Below are 19,707 nucleotides of genomic sequence, written 5' to 3'. Positions count from 1 at the left end.
CAGGAATAGACATATGTACAGTATATTAAAGAACCTCGACAATCAATCCCAAAATAGCAATAAGGACGACTGTGTGCATCAATTTCTACCTGGGATCAGTGCGTCTTTGCGAGCTTACTTGCTGTAAATGTCATGGCAAAGAAATGACAAAATATGATTCCCTCACTTTTCACAGATGATAGGTTCCACGCCGACCCGCGATAGGAGTTGCTTAAACGAGCATCCTCTTTGAAGTTAATTACCTTCAGTGCAGTAGGGTGATTTAAAAAAAAAAAATTGTACATGGCTAGTATATATGTTTTGTTCAAATGGGGAGATTATCAAAGACAAAATATAAATGCAGAAAACAGCGTAATAGACAAATATAAGTAAAAAAATAAGTGTCAATAAGAAGGTAGTATAGGAAAAAAAAAGGAAAACCATGTGCATTCCTGACATGAAAACGGATCAGGGATGAAGAAGGTGAGAATTTTTCAACCCCTCTAAGGGTGTCCGGGGGCATGCTCCCTTGGAATATTTCACATTTTAACACTTCAATTTGATGCATTTTGTAAAAACAAAATCAAGCAGAATTAAAAGACTATCTATCCTATGCATAGGTCACATGATCACATTATGCTATACGGTATAATTGGAAGGGTTACTTTTCAAATGTATTCTGATACAGTTTCTGGTCACCTGATAAAAATCTAGTTAGTAATGTAATCCAAGTACTGTAACTGTAATATTAAAATAATGCAACTTGAGTAATATTTATTACTTTTGGATTAATTCAATTCCAAATAGGCTAATGAGGACAAAATAACAAAAGATCACTACAATATATTCTGGATAGAGTAGACCCCTGCTATTTGCATGGAATAGGACTGCAAATAGCGAAAATCCATGCGTAAATTGAAATGCACAATTTTTATACTGTATATTTATAAAAAGACAGACGTTGGATGAATGCGGATGGATTAATACATTGATTGATTGAAACAATTGCTAGTTTCATGGGGGGAAATTAAAAAGTATACTGCTCAGCTCACATAGACAGACATTGACATAAGTAATATTTGCAGCTTCACGGACATGTGCACGCACGCACGCACGCACGCACGCACGCACGCACGCACGCACGCACGCACGCACACACACACACACAGGCGCGCGCAAACACACACACACGCACACACACGCTTGCTGCATATTGTGCACGCACATTGTTTTCCATTTAAAAGTCGCTCGCAAATGATCCCGTGGGTGAAGCTGTGCTTTGGATCAAAGCACTGACTATCCATCTGTCTCCATCATTACTATATATGCGGCCTACCCGTTTTCACCAGTACTGTCACGGCAACATGGCTGAAGGTCCTAAAAGCACGATTTCTTGATCACAGACGCATGGAACCCCAGTAAAGCATAAAACATGATAGTAACGTAGGGTGAGAAATATGCATGGAGCACATATTGAACTGAGATATAAGAAGTGTGTTTTTATGCTGAACGTTATTTACAGGTAAACAGAATTTTATAGTAATATAAAGCACAGTGTGTGGAAAGCAAGGTTATTATAGTTAGTGAAAACTAAATGCGTAAATACAATTATAATTGAAAACACTTTCATTAAAAAAATTAAAACCTAATGAAACTACATCTTACATTTATAAAACGAACATAAATTATACTTATTGCATATCTGTCTATTTTCTTCTTTGTAAATTCATATCATGAGCTTTTTAGGTTAATTTTAAATGTATTTATTTCAATATTGCTGTACATCCATACAGAACAGTCACACAGAGAATTGTAGTTTACTTTACTTTATTATCCAGTACATAATGACTTTTTTAAATGAAGCATTTTTGAAAAATAAAAACTACGTAATAAAAAAATTGCTCTAAAAGCTAATACAAACTGAATGAATTACACTTAAAACAAAAGTCAAAGCAGGAAAAAACAAAAACTAATGAAATATCCAAAACTATTATACTGTAGTTCTAGAGAAATGACTCGTGGGAAAGCTCAATTTAGGTGGAATGGTGCAGCGCCCAGTGCACTGTAACAATACGACTACTGCCAAACTTTGTTGCCAAAATGAGTTCATCAATTACACTTTGATTTTTTTTGTGTTCCCTTTTTGTTACAGACCAGTGATCCGAATCCAGCTCCTGGCAGCAAAGAACGGGAGCTGGGCCACTATCAGTTCTGTCTCGACCAATCAAAGACAGGAATTATTTGGGAGTAACACTGTTAAGAAAATTAACGAACAAGCATCGTTTGTGCTGCATTGTGTTGTTTTTCTAGACACAATAAAATCAATAATTTATTCAGTGAGGGACCAAAAGCAGATAATTACCTCTGCAAAGAATTCATTGTTTGTTTGTTTTGGCACTGAAGTTTGCAGAATTACACAAAACAACACTTAACTGATTACTGCAAATTTCCAAACTCCCATTTCTGTGGCAGGGTATAATAATGTATAAATTTAGGCATATGCAGTTTTTGGATATGGATGCATACATGCACTGTTTGGAAATGATCCATGTGGTGATGGTCTATAGGGTGTTCCAGCCTCTGTGGGGATCCGGTAATACATTATAATATACAAAGTGTCTCGACTTTCTGATTACATCAAAATTACATTAGGACAGAGTGTCATCAGTTGATGTAACATAATTAAATCAAGAGGAACAAACAATCAAAGCGTGCTCCCCTAAATGTGTGTCTGATCGAGAAACACAAAAGGGGTGGAGCTTGATGTGACGCAAGACCAGAAGACATGCAAATGACACACATAATGACATGACGGACGGACTCTTTATGAATAACAAAAATCACCTTTGTCCTTGCAGAAGAGCATCTCCAGCAGTTTAAATTGCAGCATCCAATCGACATATAGATATATGTGCAGTTTGTATGACAGCTCATGCATGTTAAAGGCGATGTGCGTATAATGAGTGTGAAGGTGTTCAACTATGACAGGGGTTTACAGTCAAGTTAAGGTTCGAGTCCCATGGTGCCTTTATGGGATTATAATGAGGAAGACTTAGATTCAAAATAATGAAATTATTTTGTTCTGATGGCTTATTTAAATCCAGCCTTGACGGCTTTAGCTAGTTAATAGAAACTTCACCTCTTTATACCGAATGTATAATGTCCTCCTTGCATATAATTCAACATCTTTTTAAACATTACCAAGATTTGTTCAGCGAAAACTACAGTTCTGTCAGCAGAAATATCATATAAACATCAGAAATGTTCTATTGCAATGTAAGAAGAATAATGTTTAGGCTTCACGTTTAATCTTCTCATTTCATTTACACCACTGCATTTTTATTTTATTTTTTATTTTATTTTTTTTGCTCTAACAGAGTAGGAGACAGTGTCGGAAGATGGTCAGCGGTTTGAAACCAAAAGATTACGACTGACAAGGGAATTGAACTGCCAATACTTAAGTAAAAAAAACTGATGTATTCTTTTAATATCTCGTTTTTAGAGTGGAAAGGATAGTGCTGCATCATGGTTAGTACCTCAACAATATACAGCGGAACCTCAAATCGAATACATTCAAGGTTGTACAATTTGGAGTTTGATCAAAGTAAGTCATACAAAACATGGTTACAACCCTGGACATGTATCACGTGACGTCTATCAACATAACATTCTGGTACATTTCAAACCTGGTAACATTCTGAGACAAATACCACCCAAACAACTGGGTTGGCGGTCAGAAAACTTTCTTGCTTCAAGTCTACTACTCCATTAGCAGGATTTGTCTTCTCTGGCAAACATTTTTTTGGGGTGGGGGGGATCTAATCACTGATATTCCTGTTGGCCACCGTTGTTTGTTTACAAGGTAACCTGTAGATTGGCGTGATAACCAAGATTCACCTTTATTCACACATTAGCCAATCACAGCGGTCTTCTTATTTGGTGTTTGTTTCCCTTATTCTTCTTTTGGAGTTATTATATATATTATCAAATATAAACATATATTATCGTCAAATTTACTGGCCACACATGCACAAGCAGATGAACAATTTACTGGCATGGTCTTAAATTTTAAGTGCAAAATGCATTCATGTGGTGGCGTTTGGAGACCCTGATTTTGTGTATTTACTGTAATTGATTATTTTATAAATGGAACAGAACATATTAATGAACATTTACAAATGTAAATGTGTATGGGATTATAGCCGTTTGACTAAGTGGGAACTAACAGCCAATGAGTGATCAATTGGCAGCTCATTCATTCAAATCATATCAAAGAAGCACAATGTCAAGAGGTCAAAGTTTGGTGGAGGACCCAGTCGCAGGGAAGCAGGGCAAGGAGGCAAAGGTGATGTACAAAAAAGGACTTTAATTACTACAAAATAAAAGTGAACTCCAAATGGCAAGAGAAAACAAAACGTGGGGAGGACAACAAGGCAAAAACTGGTAGCATGACGGGAGGGAAACGACAATGAACCGACACAGACAGAGGGGAGACAGGAGACTAAATACACACACGCTAATGAATACACACACGCTAAAGACACACCTAGGGCAAGACACAAGTGGCTGAGGGCACTGATTGGTTGACACGAGGAAGGGCAGGAGTTACACTTAACAAGACCAAGGGAGACACACAAGGAAAAACAGATTCTAACATGACACACAATGACAATGACACACTCAATCCCTCACAAAGTTGCACTCACACCTAGAGAAATGCAGTTTTCAGTAAAGCTATCATTTTTATGGAATGTGGGAGGGAGCCAGAGTCCCCACACAAATCACAACTGAACCCTAAATAAAGTGACTCAATATGGTGCAAAAATAAAACTAAATAAATTTACACTTCATAATAGTGTTTGGACATATCATAATCAATAATCTACATGTTTTGTAAGAAACACGCCCAGGACCATGATTACATTACACCCAGTTTATATTGATCGGCTTTATTAAATAAATGGGTCAAGAGTGGATCCAGGCGCTAAATCATAAAAATAATAATAATAATGAAGTGGACTGTCCGGGGTCCCAGATGCTCCTCACTAGGTAGCCTGTGGCGGCAAACTGCAGCACATCACAACATTGGTCAAGCCCGACACTGGTTCAGACAACTCAGTGACACATGCTGACACATAACGTGAGTGTGTGTGTGAGTTGCTGACATCTTGTAGACCCATCCCCGCTTATTTTCCTTGTGACACAAAGATTTACGGATGATGGACTGCATTTGAAATAACCTTCTCTACCTGCTTTGAAACTCTTGCCACATTTGTTTGTGGTTAAAAACTTTCAGACATAATATGAAGTAAAGCTTCCATGCTCTGTGCAAATGTTGAGCTTAAATACACATGCGTGGTGACATATGGACTTGAAATTGAATATGTGAATCCCTTATCTGCGGGTTTTGACATTTGTTGGGGTGGATGGAAGGGCGCAATCAGAAAATCTTTACCACTGCGAAACTAGGTCACTGCTTGGCTTAAGGCATAAATAGATTGAAAGAAATGAGGATTACTGCAGGAGAAGACGAAGCAATATTGAAGAAATTATGTCATATCATTCAATAGATAGAGAACTGAGTAATTGGTTAGCTTCCCATCTTATATGGATGGATGAATAGGTACATGACAGTATTTGAGATGCATTACAGTGCGGTCTTGCCATAATGTAAAAAGAGTTATTTAGCACTATTAAATTTGATTTTACGTTACATCTAAAAGAAAATTACCAATCCTGTATGCTACCTGTTCCGGCCAAAACATTTCAAAAATCAAAAATAAAAGCTTTACCCTAATACCAATCTGCAGCTGAATATTTACCAAAATATGGAGCACGAATATCGATTCATGCAGCAGATTTAAGAGTTTTAACACGCTGTAGCAGTTTGTGTTATAAAACAGTCACATGCTTATTAAATCTCAGCAACAGTGAGTGTGCATGAACACAAAAAAAACTCGCGACAGAGCTTGGCCAAAGACAGCAGGGTCAAGAACGTTCTCCCTCATTAGCTCAAAGGCTGCAACACCAAAGCAGGGGGAAAAATAACTACTAAAAGGTAAAGGAAGTTAAGAGCTCGAGAGCAAGAAAAAGATTAGAGGAGGATGAAAAGTGCTGTAGGTAGCGGAGAGGGAGAGAAAGTGATGAAATGAAACAGGAGAAAATGGAGGCTGGGGAGCATGGGCAGATGAAGAGAGAGATGGAGGAGAGATTTAAACATGCAATTAGAGAAGGAGGAACTAGGAAGTGAGGCTCTGACAAACAGCGGCAAAAAACAGGACCAGGAGGATGTCTATGCAGAGGGAACAAGATAAATGCAGCACATTAAATCATTTGAAGACTACATTGGATGTTTACAACCATGCAGACATACTCCTAAATGCACACGTCAGAAAAAGCACTGTGCATCAAACTGGCATGGTTCATGAAATAATGATAATAACATGTATATGGCTGAACGTTTATAGCCTACTTAATGTCGCTTTTAGGGATCTTATCGAAATAAAACTACTAACATTTTACTTTATGGATTCAGATATTACGGTGAAGGGCATGTCTACAGTCCCACACCTGCCTGCCACTGACACACGACTCATGTATGTTAACACACTGTATGGTACACAAAATTGTGACTGGGACCCGGGACAACATTACAACAGCGCACGTCAAATGTGTTCTTTCTCTACTCAACATTTTTTAATTGAATATCTTAGAAAATACAGAGAATTTATGTTGTAGTTTCATAGTGCATGGCAAGGGAAATTTTCAAAATGGTAAAGTCAGACGCTCTTTTTTTCTCTTTCTCTCTCTCTCTATCTATCTATTTATTACAGTATAATATCTATGTATAGCATCTATAATATCTAACTATAGTATCTACTGTATCTGTAGTATCTATTTTCTGCTGTATCTATCTGTCCATCTGTTTATTCATCCATCATCTACAATATTCATCTACAATATTCATCCATCCACCGACCCATACATTCATCCATCCGTCCTCTCTTTCCTCCAAACTGTTCCCTCCTATCATTGTCTGTGAATATATCATTACTGTTGTTTGTTTTACGTGGGTTGCTTGTAAGCATGCTAGCTTGCTGACAATTCACACTCTATTTATAGATTATGAACCTACACTACTAATATCCGACACGTTCTCGTACCGAAACACGTTCTCACTCAAGTCTCATACACTTGTGATGATCTTCACTTAAAATGTCCAGGAGGTATAATTACTTTTCTCCATGTATTGTATTGTTGAAAGCCAACCTTTCCCCAAGTGGCTCATTAAAGTTGTTTTTTCCTCCCAGTTTGAACCGCATAATATTTCATTCTGTTTGTAGTTTAGGGAAGTGTATGATTTATTTTTCAGGTCAGAGCTGATGTGACAGAAGAAAAAGCCAACGTGCCTCCATTGGTTCAAGTGTCCAAATGTGGATAACAGTAATGGAAGTGAAAGTAGCAAAAGAATGCATGAATTGAATATCCTATACGCGGATAGAATCAGATATGATTCTTCCACAAGATGCATTTTAGCCAAGTAATCTTAATTCTGTTCTAATCCAAAAAAAACAAGCAAACATATATTTACCAGGCATTACATGAACACAAAGAGTGACCTAACTCATGATTGATGCTTATTTTGTCTAACGATGCATCAGCAGTCCATTAAATAGCAACTACACTGCAAATCGGTCAGTGTTAAATTTCCAGTGTTCGATCAAATATGCTGTAAGCAGAGTTTTTTTTGTTTTTTTTAACACTGTGAGGATAAAAAGCTTCACTGTTAATGTCAGTAAATTTCCTTGAGTGTTGGGGGTGGATGTTGAGTGCAACCTGAATAGCACTACATTTAGTGTTAAATTGACCACACCCCCATTTCCAGTGAAGGCGAAACTTCCCAATTTTCCAGTGCGGCTGACATTTTAATAGCGATCCATTCACTTGTTGCTGTTGGGGCGGCGTGGCTCAGTGGTAGAGTGGTCATCTCCTATCCCTGAGAGTGTGGGTTCAAACCCAAGCCAGTGTAAAGAGGAAACATGCTATATAAATGAAGTACCATTTAACACAGTAAAGTGTAGTTTGACGTAAATTCTTAACACTGACACTAGTGCATTTCACTCATAAGTGTTTAAACACCAGATTTAGGTTTAGTTTGGCACTGACACTAGTGTAGATTTTTAACACGATACAGTGTGGGAGTAACACTGGTTAAGTGTGAAAAAAGTCACAATTTGAAAAGTGTCAGATTTACACTAATTTGTGTGGACACAAACACTTTTATACACCTTTGTTAGTCTAACAATGGTGATTTTGCTGTGTAACGATGGTACAGTGAAACGTGGGGCTTAAACAGAATTTAGGTAATCAAACAAACACACAAATAAGTTACTCTGATGTTCATTTAGATTAGGTACTGTAAGTAGGACATGTATATAAAGTGTTCCTCTCTATATCATGGTCCATCTTACATCATTTTTACATGTTATTTATCAATGCCTTCATCAATCACCTGTTTATGAAATGCCAAGAAACAAGTTAACACAACAAGCACATTGACACAGAAGCTGCTGTTAGCCACAGCTCTCGCCCAAACACTCACACACTGACTCGCTGATGACCTTAAAGGCACATGCAGGCACTACAATATGTGCAGTATTTTCCATACTTTTTGTGCTTTTCTTGTAATGTATTTATTCCCTGTGGTAAAGGTGTCACTGTACATTACAATCATACTGAGACTCAGTCAAAAGCAGATGAAAAAGTCCTATAACACTACAATGAAATTGAGTATCAAGACTTGCAGTGCAACTCTTGCATACAGATAAACTTTAACCTTGACCTTGTGTTGCCTTCGTCAAACATTTTTGTATGCATATTGTAACTGTATGACGGAGATGCACGATGCTTGATTTCAAATGAGATTTCCTCCAGCGGAATGTTGAGTAATGTGTAGTTGCGTGTGCCAGCTGCCCTACAGCATCAGTGTTGAGAAGAGACTTGCCAACACTTGAGCTTCTTCACAAGAATTATCATCACTTCACAACCCCATCACTCACAACCTCCAGCATCACACACACACACAAACACACACTCTCACACACACACACACACACACACACACACACACACACACACACACACACACACACACACACACACACACACACACACACACACACGCACACACACACACAGCTCTCAGTCTCACTCACTGCTCTCCAGATTTCTCTCCACTTTTTTTTTCTACTTACACATGATTCCCTCTCTGTCTCGCCAATGCCCTTCTACGACTTCCATTCCTAAATCACCCCTAATTGATGGGCTCACCTACCCGTCTTTTAGCCACTTTATCTCTTCCTCTTCATTGCGGGTGCTCCCCTCTAATCCAGCACCCATTTATCTCCCACTCACAAGCCCTCACAGGCTGATGTAAGAAGCCTAACAACGTGTCATTGGAGAATTAAAGCTCTTGTTACAAACCAAAAAGCATACTCATATTGCTGGATGATTATGTGACAACTTGGCAACAACTCAAGTGAAAATATTCACTTGTAATTGCCAAGTTAGATGAAAAGAAGGGGGAAAAAAATCACAGAGCATTTTCTGCATTACTTTCACCTACTTTGTGGGCTATTTTGGTGGATATATTACAAGACTTCACACATGACGTTGATGGTTGGAATTGCAAATTTACTTTGACTTTTGAGGTACTTTTCCAGAAAATATAATCTCACACCTGGGACTGTACATTTTGGAAGTTACGATGTACAGTATTTGTGTGTGCTTTTGCCTTTGCTACATTGTGGGGTCTATATACGCGTGTTTTTCCAGGTTTAACTACCATTGTGGGGATCGACTTGAAATTGTGGGTACAATTTGGTGGTCTCCACAAGTTCAGACCTCTTTTTGAGGGTCAAGACTTGGTTTTAGAGTTTAGGTTTGAATTGGGTTATGGTTATGGAATGGGGGTGGGGAATCATTTTTGATGGTTGGGGTTAGGGGAAGAGGCTAGGAAATAGTAAAAATTGGCATAATTTTTTTTCCAGCGTTTCGGTTTTCGGCCAAGCATTTTTCATTTTCGGTTTTCGGTTTCGGCCCCAAAATTTCATTTTGGTGCATCCCTAATATAAATGAAAATGAAAAATGCTTGGCCAAAAACTGAAACGCCCCCCAAAAAATGTCAATTTTTACTATCATTGCATTTATTATAATTAATTAAAATTTGAATATTATTATAAAATATTTATTTAGCACTGGCATTTTAACAAAGCGCAATATAAATTTAAATGTGCCCACACCGCAGACATGTTAGCTAATGGTACATTAAACACCAATGTAGTTCACACAGGCGGGCACAGATGCGTGCAGCGGGACAAGGTGCGGCGCACTTAAAATCCGCGCATTCACATATTGACCAGTTAAAAAATAAATGAATACATTTTTTCGCACAAGCTAATCGGCTTCGGTAACGTTAAGTGTTTCCGTGTTTAAAACTGTTGATAGCAATAGTGCTAACATTAGTTAACGTATTTAGCACGGCCACCAGGATGCCGGTGAAAAAGTGGAAGCGTTTGAGGGGCTCTTATAAAGGGAAGGTACTGCAGGAGGAAGAGTGGCTCACCTGTACTGCAGTACACGGCACTTGTCTTTTTTTCGACCCTCTTAAATGTTGTACACCAAGCGACGCCCCTCTCCGGTGTGCACAATGACCCTGGGAGCTGCTGCGACCGGCCGGTGCAAACACACAGTGAAAAGCCAGCGAGAAGCGAGGCGGACACTCTCCCCTGCGTTCGCTGTTTAATTCAAACAGACGCTTGCTTGCAGCGGTTTTTTGCTTGCGTCACCACAACATCCTATTTCGGCCATATTCTTTCGGCTTTAATTTTATTTTGGCCCGAATGCCGAAAATGTCAAAAATAGCTATATATATATATATATAAGAATTCTAATCCCATGGAACAATCTAAGTTTTGATCTTTTTGCGTGGGCAGATTACATTTCTTCATTTTCTCCACAATACATGCCTCATGAGCATATGGACTGTAGCAAGGATGCTTGGTTGAACAATGCCTAAATTGGGATAACAATAGCAATAAATAAAAATAGTAAAGTAATAAAAATAGTAATATTGGCAAATGATGACTGCCGTTTTGTCACTCTTAAAGCCAAGTGCACCTTGCATGGAAATAGATATGAAACCACCCGAGGCTTAACCAGACATTTGGTAAGAAGTGTTTATTATTTCATACTGTATATAAGATTGCACATATGCCTTTGTTTCTCACTTTGGCTCTCTAATTCGACTTTAACAATTTTTGTGAAGAAACACATTCTGAGATCTTGTCATTGTTTGATTGTCACAGCATTGTGAAAGGCAAAAATTGTATTTGTATGAGCAAGAGGGTTTAAGTGCACACAGCGCAGTGAGAGAATTAGTAAAGCATCGGAACAGACGTTTCTTAATTACATATTTGGATGTCAAAATGTTTGACAAATTTGAATGTGCCTCTTGCTTTTGTGTTGTTATTGCCATAGAAACATAGCAATAACAACACAGTATGATAAGTATAATATTAATGTAACATATCATATCTACTTGAAAAATTCTGATTGTCACAACCATATTTGGACCAGTCTCAATCAAATTAGCCCAAGGTTAGTGAGGTCTGCTAAATGAACTGAGAAAACACTAATGTATTATAATAAACAACCAGTCACATTTGGACATCTTAAAAAATAAGGGCACAATTATTTATGACAGCAACTAAACTCAGAGTCAAAGAGAAACAACATGTGCAAGACAGTGGGCCTTCACAGCAGTGTTGTAGAAAGCAAAGAGCTCATGAAATCCAAGCCACAGACATAGATGAAGTCATAAACCATGTTATTATAATGGAAGATGCTTGTCAAGGGTCCGTCTAATGTGCACAGATCCACAGCACAAGAAGGAACATAGCCTTGTCCCGTAAAATATGCATGAGAAGCATGAATGCAGCATATACAATTTACATATTCATACTCATAAATTCTTCACGGCATGTCGGACTGCACAACGTCCACATTGTGGTAACATCTACCATGAGCAACAACAAGATATCTCCAACAGAGTCACACACAACTTTTCAGCCAATCATAAACAATGTAATGTACATTTACCTTAAAAATTATGCACATATTTAGAACCTTTTCCCGGGTTTTCAAGCACCGATAACTTTTATTTCAGCCTCGCTAAAAATGATAGTGGTAATTACAGTATAGTGCTATTGTTTTCTAGCATTGTATTTTCTAAGAATTTGACAATTGCTATCTACTTTATTCAGAAAATGGTTTTTTTTTGTTTTGTTTTTTATTATGCTACATTATTATACTGCCCAGTCAATATACTGTATAATGCACACTTCAATAATACTTAAAGTGCAAGAATGTAATCCAACAGCTGGTGCTTTGTGTCCACTGATTTGTTGTCTGTCACTGTTAGCGCTGATGGAGTTTGTTAGAATAAGGTTTAAATTGAAAAAGCCAGGCTAGTCTGTTAACGGTTATTTGGTTGCATGGACATTTTTTTCCTCTTTATGTACCTCAGCGGAGTACTTTGGTGGCCTTAAACATCAAAATGGGCTTTGTGTTTCATTGTGAACTAAAAAAAAAATAAAATAAAATAATAATAATAAAAGTGTTTCTTATAAGGTAGATGGCTCCGTGTAATAGAATTTGCATTTTAAGTGTTGCAATAACATAGTCAGCAAAGAAGGTCTAGTAATGGATAATGTTGACTAACATGAAACGTCTCATAAACTAGCCTAAAACTATCAGCAGTCAGAATTCCTAGACATAGAGATTTTCAAAGTGACATTGGAATAAAGTAGTTGATTGAACTGAAGGTTTTCAGATACGAAAAAAAAAGAAAAAGTTGACTAGTAAGTGGCATATTCTGATATTCACTTTCTTATATATCATTTTGTGGTTTTAAATATATTTCAACAATAATTCTAGTTTTATTATGATTATTATTATTATTAAATATAACGCACAAACTGCAAGATATCGATATATAAGTTTTCCACAGTTCAAATCCTAGAATCCTATCTGCTTTGTCTTTCAGGTTTTCTCTAAATATCACAATTAGGGCAACACTAATAAAGATCCACAATAACACTGCCTGAGCATCAGTGAATAATGAGAGTTTTTCAGGTCTGCTAATAAGGTTCATTTACAGTACATAGCACCTATAGGCATTGTAACTAGCTCATTTACCCATTCACACACACATTTAGTCACACAGCGACGGTGGAAGTGTCCAAACAAGGTGGCAGGCAGCTCATCAGGAGCAATTACGACCACTCTGCTGCCTGACCTGTGCAGCATGCAGAGTAGCAATGCCACTATCAGTCAATGATGTGCATTCACCACTGACACTGAACAACACCATAATACAATATAATAACACAAATTGGGCCATTCCACTGTTGTACACTACCTGGAGTGATTTACTGGAAAGCGTTAGAAAGCAATGCTGATTCACGTTGGTTTACTTGCAGTGGAAGGACAATATCAGTTGTTGGCGGTAACGTAACATTAGGCTGCTTTTCCTGCTTCTAATGGACCCCACAGAAGAATGAGTTGGGATTTGTGCTGCATGTTCGTGACTTATGTGACATAAAATGTTATTACTGCGTGCTGGAACAGATCAATTGCATTTCCATTCATTTAAACAGGGAAAGATGATTTGAGTTATAAGTGTTGGTGGTCTGTCATGAATAAACCTCGTATCTAATCGTACCTCATCTTTGACACAGCCGTGAGTGTGTTGACATTCTAGGCTACCTAGATAATTTAACCCTGACATGATTATTTCGTTTTAAAATAGCACAGGGCTAGGTCTCAGACGACGAACAAGTCCTCATTTAGTGCTCCACTTACTATGTGTGTGTGTTTTGTACCGATAAAAATACTGTAAAGCCAAACTTTTTAATAACACCGATGATTAGAAGGGTGGCTAAGAATTCCACAGAGGCAAAAAGGTGAGAGGAAACACAATGAGAGCTCATCATGTTCTCGTCAGTGCAAAGTCGAAAGCCAGTCGCTTGTTTGTCTACTGAAGAGCTGTAATCCTTTATCTGCAGCAGATATTCAATAGTCCTCGGAAGTTATTTTAAGATTAAGCGAGTCACAGTTTATTTTATGGGAGTGTTCCTGGCGTCTGTCAATTAATTGTTGTTTATATTTTATTATTTCATTCAAGTGCAAAATTGTGCCTTTTTTCAAATCAGTTTTTATTAAGTGTTGTTATCATGTTTTGAAATATAATAAATCAATAGTGGCATTTCATATGAAGCAGGGATGGAAAGTATTACTAAACTCAGTCTTACTTTCTAACACTTTTCTCCACAAAGTAGAGAAAGTGCAGAGAAAGTACAGGAGCCAAGTCAGTCAGACTCCAAAATAGCACTAACATTGATTATGTGGTGTTTTTGCTATATTCACATTAATTTCACAATTCGAACACAAAGTAGCGACTAGCAAGGAACGAGCCATTTTCAAAAAAGTAGTAGTAGTAGTAGCCTGTGCTAAATAAAAACTTTGCCACAATTAGTCAAGCATAGTCTAAAGTACATTTTGCTGCATTAAAAAACATTCCAAAGAATAGGTGCTAAACATTTTAACATGACTGGAAAATAATGAGAGAGAAAAAACATAATCATAATATGATGTCCACTGACGAAAAGAGAGCCCCTTTGCACGTATAGCAATGGTGCTGCCAACTTTTCCAGTTGGTCGCACCACACAGGTTTTGGTCGCACCCTTTTCGGGGGAGATACAGCATGAGCACATTTGCTGATGTAGCCTATAGTTGTCTCAATTTGCATAGTGTAGTTTTAGATGACGTAAAGATTGATCAGCAACTTATTTTGAATCATGGCGCTTGATCCATATGGATCACGGCTCAAAGATGAGCTATTGCACCATTCATTTAAACGTGCATGTACTCGCACCGTGCGACCAAATTATTATTTTTTTTTTACCAGCACAGGCTATAAAGTTGCCCTGCTCTTTAACATTTGAATTCTTGAATCTTATTTCGTAAGTCCCGCTTTCGCATCCTTACCATCTCGTTACATAGGAAGCGTGTTTGTAAATAAACTGAGAGCTTCTAAGGCGCACATCCAGCGTTGACTTTAACAAATGTATTCCCGAGCTGGACCAGTGGGCATGCATTCATGCTCAAACAGACTTCATTTTCAGTTTGCATTCAAAATAATCACTGAATAAATGAAAGCACAGCTTGAGAAAAACTGTACTTTGCACAGCATGTGAGCTCATAGAAATCACACAAGGGAAACGTGCTGTGACAATAAACGGCACAGTAGATCTGCTTTCCAGTAGTTTAAATTGATTAACTGATTATGTAAATCATCAGGAGTCAGTCAGGTAAAAAAAAAGGATGATTTCTGTGGAACACAATGGCACATCATATAAATTACAGTACTGTAGCCAGTATAAAGCTGACGTGCTTCAGTTCACACAGCTAATAGTTAAGACTAGGAGCTTTTTGTGAAGATTCTGTGCAAATATTTGGTTTACTTTTACAAATGACGAGACATCTGAAAAAAACACAATGGGGAGAAGAAGAAGAAGAGTCGTAATGTTTTTTTGACAGTATTGTTACTATGTGAATGTGTGTTAGATTTTTTTGTTGACTATCATAGACGTAAGTTGAGTCAAGTACTTGATGATATCATTGCAATTTTTCAGCACACTAGAGCAGTCCCCATATTTATTTATTTATTTGATTTTTTTTGAGCTGTGGACCGATTTTACAAAAGGACCTATATTTCGATGGACTGGCATAGAAACAAATGAAAAGAAAATGATTGAAAATACAACTCACCATTACGCTAAACATAGTTCTTATAATTAGGTGGAACCCTGCAGATGTTTTTCTCTTCAACCAGGTAGCCGATCTAATCTTGTGTTTCGTAGCCTATCATCTATTGGTTTAATTGCAAGTGAGTGTGACCTATACATTCATATGCTATACTGTAAAGTGTTATTACCACAGTGTCATTATGTTGATGTGTGTAACTTGTGACATGAATGAAGTCACACACTTGTTGCCCGCACATTTTTAGACGTAACGTTTTGGCGAAGAAGATGCAGCTTCACCTTGTTCCTCCTACTGGTATGAATATTTGAAGACTAGCGGCGATCGGATTTGTGAACGCGATTCTAATCCACAACCATCTTGTATTTCTACTCTCAAACCGGCACAGACGTATAAAGACTGTGTCGCTTTGTTGGCCAGACATTTCGCTACTCCCCCCCAACATTATATCTAGAGGTGTAATTTACACAGTTTTGCTGGTCCGTCATCCGTCAGCATCCTCGGCAACTTTCCATCATCGTCGGGCCGTCATTTATTTAGTGCCAAACCAAACTGTAATTATCAGTCCGTCATTTTATTTTAGAAATGCTTCCGTCATTATTCCGCTACCGCTGTTTTAGGACCGAGAGACAGAAGTGGGCATTCCGTCAGTGCTGCCCATTAATCTGTCATTTGGCAATCATCAACAAAACAGACATCCATCAATGACAGATGACAATTACACTAACGGTCAAAAAACAACTGTTCGTCAGTGACGGACCCACGGACAGTCTGACCAAATAACCACCTTTGGTTATAAGTTGGCAGCAGACAGGTTAGTTGAAAGTCCTCTGTAAATTGGCCAATTTTAAGACGAGATGCCAAAAATGTGTTTAGCAAGTCGACCGAGCAATTAGTCGAATCCCTTGTGTGTTAGTGTGTGTTTGTGTGAGAATACGTGCTGAGCAACTGAAGCTCTGCATCAAACAGAAGCTGGAAGCACAGTGTTTATACAGAAGATCCCAGTGGTAGTTTTAGTTATCATGAATAACGGAAAAGTCTTGTGAATGGTATATACGGGATGTGACAAGCAGTCAGTGAGCACACATACACACAGTCACACATGCACAGGAGGTCTGTGATACTGTAATTTCCAAGCACCCCCCACCTCTGTTCTGACTGAATAGTGAACAACAATCATAGTGTGCATGAAATATAGATCACAGATACCCAACATACACTCTCAGTATACAATATTCAAAGCCAAAAACGAAGCCAGTCAAGAAACCCCCAAAGACTGCTGAGGATCTGCAAAATTCCCACGGGAAGAAAGTCTGTATGTCTTTTCTTATTCTTTCTGAAGTGCTGTTGTTTTGCACTGGCTTGTGGATTGGGTTTTTGAAGCATACTGATCTGATTACAACACTGGGTCAGCTTACGTAACACGTAGGATTGGCTGCATATGGGGCATGTCTGACTCGCTTTCTCACTCTCGGTTTGCAGGTCACATGCGTAAAAAACTGTCACCAAATTGATGTTTAATTCCCTCACTGTTAGCTACTTAAACTATTTGGACCGTCTCACAATTTTCAGCACTTTGTATTTCTGCATCAGATGTCATTTTCAGTTGTAATCTACAAATATGACGTTAACCTTTGCTGGATTTATAGTTAATTTTCTGCTTAGTCCAGAGGCTCAAAATAACAGATGGAGAGTTGTCTACCATGTGGGTATGAATATAGTGGGACAACCAAATTTGAATTCATGTTTGTTTGTTCTTTTTGGGAGATCATTGCCTTTAAATACAGATATGAACATTAAGTGACTTTTATTAAATGATGTCAGATTGTACTTGGACATAGACAATTGATGACAAAGTGCATTGGCAAAGAGCACCAGAACCACCATCTTCCAAAGAGATGAATAGATGACCCCAAAAATAACTGAAGAAACACTTGTATTGGTTGTAATATGGGTTTAAAGGGCAGTTGTTAGGAGGCATGTCTCATAATTAAAGGGGGATTTAAAAGATTTATGGCTTAATGGGAGTGATCATGCAGTTGCACTATCCAAAGCCTTTTGCCTTTTTACTCTTTGGCCCCTTGCAGAAAGTGGGCATTTGCAATCTGTCATTAGCATTAAAAAGCCCTTACTCTTCTTGCATGTGAAGCGGTTATTTTGAAACAAACTAAAGAGACACAGCTTCATGATGCTCTGCTCATTGTTCCCTAATTATCAAAAGTACATGCATGTGTGAACCTCAGATTTGAAGCAATTTTCCCCTCTTTTAGGGAATGACTAAGTCTGTCATTTGCTGACTAAGAGCTTAATTTGTTTTCTCTGCCCTGCCAAGATGGCTTTAAACAAGGCACCCCAGTGTAGCGAGCTCCTCCCGTGCGTGAACAACTTTTAGTAACATAGTAAGTAAGTCCAAAAGAAGTGATTGGTTGTAGTGATTGGTTGTTTTAGTACTTAGTACTTTAAGAACAAATACTGTAACTATTAATGGCAAACCAAAGAGATACAGTAAGTGCAGATCTTGGAGTTGTCATAGGGTAGTTTGATTCAAATTAGATTTGTGAAGTTCCCTACACAAATATCTGACTTTCTACTACAATTCCTTCCAGATTCCTCTGCGTAAACAATTAGAACTGCTGGAGTTGCGCTTAAGCCTGAGTTGAGTTCTGTAGTCTCTTTCATCGTTCGTCTACTTCGTCTATGCATCAATTAACTCTGCCTGTGTCACACTGTTGCCACTGTCAGGCTTAGGCGTGCACACCAGAGGGGGCAGCTCAGCAGATGGAATTTTACAGTACATTTGGGTTAGTTGTGGAGATGCGGTGAATAACAAGACAAGTAACTGAAAACGTCTCTTAAGACTCCACAACAAAAACAGCAGCCAGTCACTCCCTTTGAACCCAGAAACATGCATAACTCTCGCCTCTTCCTTAAAGGTACAGGTCCCTGAGGACTGTTTCTCCCTTGTGGGTCACCTCCATCTTTACAATTATTTTATCTTTGAAATGTGGTAGTTTTCCCTGAACACAACCCTAAAAAAAAATATAGCATGGTTCAAATGTCTTCTGTGTTTAGACAAGACCATCAGAAACTTAAGAAAAGCAGTGCATGGCAGGCTTCATATTCGCTCTCTCTCTCTCTCACACTTTCTCTCTCTCTCTCTCTCTCTCTCTCTCTCTCTCTTTCTCTCTCATTAGGTCCGTCAATAATTAGCCCCCTCCAACCGCCTTTAATTGTTAATTGTTTGAGATTGGTCTCTGTCTCTATTCTCATAATACATATAATCCTGCAGTCTTGTTTTGCATCTGATTTTGACTATGTTCTTACAAACTGTCCCTGTTCTTTCTCCACTACAGTATATACCGGTAGTACAGATCTGTCTGCTCAGGAATCCCGGTTTTCTTAGTGAAAAGCATAATGAGTGGGATGTGTGGGGTTAAGGGGCACATTAGTCACAATTATGTTGATCTACACCTTTCCCTTCTATTTATTTATTTATGTATGTAATTATTGATTGTTAAGAGATCGCTGTAAGCACAATTCACTTTAGGGATGATGTTCTACCATATTTTAATAAAAGAAAATTCAAATAATTGTTTCCATAGAAAATAATGGAAATAATCTCTTCCAGGGTCAAACTGTCATCATAACGCAATCATGCAAGTAAAAAAATAAAAATAAATAATATTTCTACTAATAATAATAATAAATAACTACTGATAAAATTGTGTGGTTTTAAGGTTTGTTGTTCTGTTATGCAGGAGCAATTAGCACCTAAGCTGATAAAGTGCATTCAGAAGGATGACTTGCCTTAAATGCAGCAGGCAACATTTTCACTCTCGCTT

General features: G+C 38.0%; 1 protein-coding gene across 7 annotated transcripts in view; it reads right to left on the bottom strand.

Annotated features, from left to right (window-relative positions):
• Window positions 1–19,707, bottom strand: part of elfn2b (extracellular leucine-rich repeat and fibronectin type III domain containing 2b) — a 133,594-nt gene that overhangs the window by 36,770 nt on the left and 77,117 nt on the right. The window lies entirely within an intron of this gene.

This window comes from Vanacampus margaritifer, chromosome 2 (assembly GCF_051991255.1).
Source record: "Vanacampus margaritifer isolate UIUO_Vmar chromosome 2, RoL_Vmar_1.0, whole genome shotgun sequence".
In the NCBI taxonomy this organism is placed as follows: Eukaryota; Metazoa; Chordata; class Actinopteri; order Syngnathiformes; family Syngnathidae; genus Vanacampus; species Vanacampus margaritifer.
This window is presented reverse-complemented; position numbering and strand designations above follow the sequence as displayed.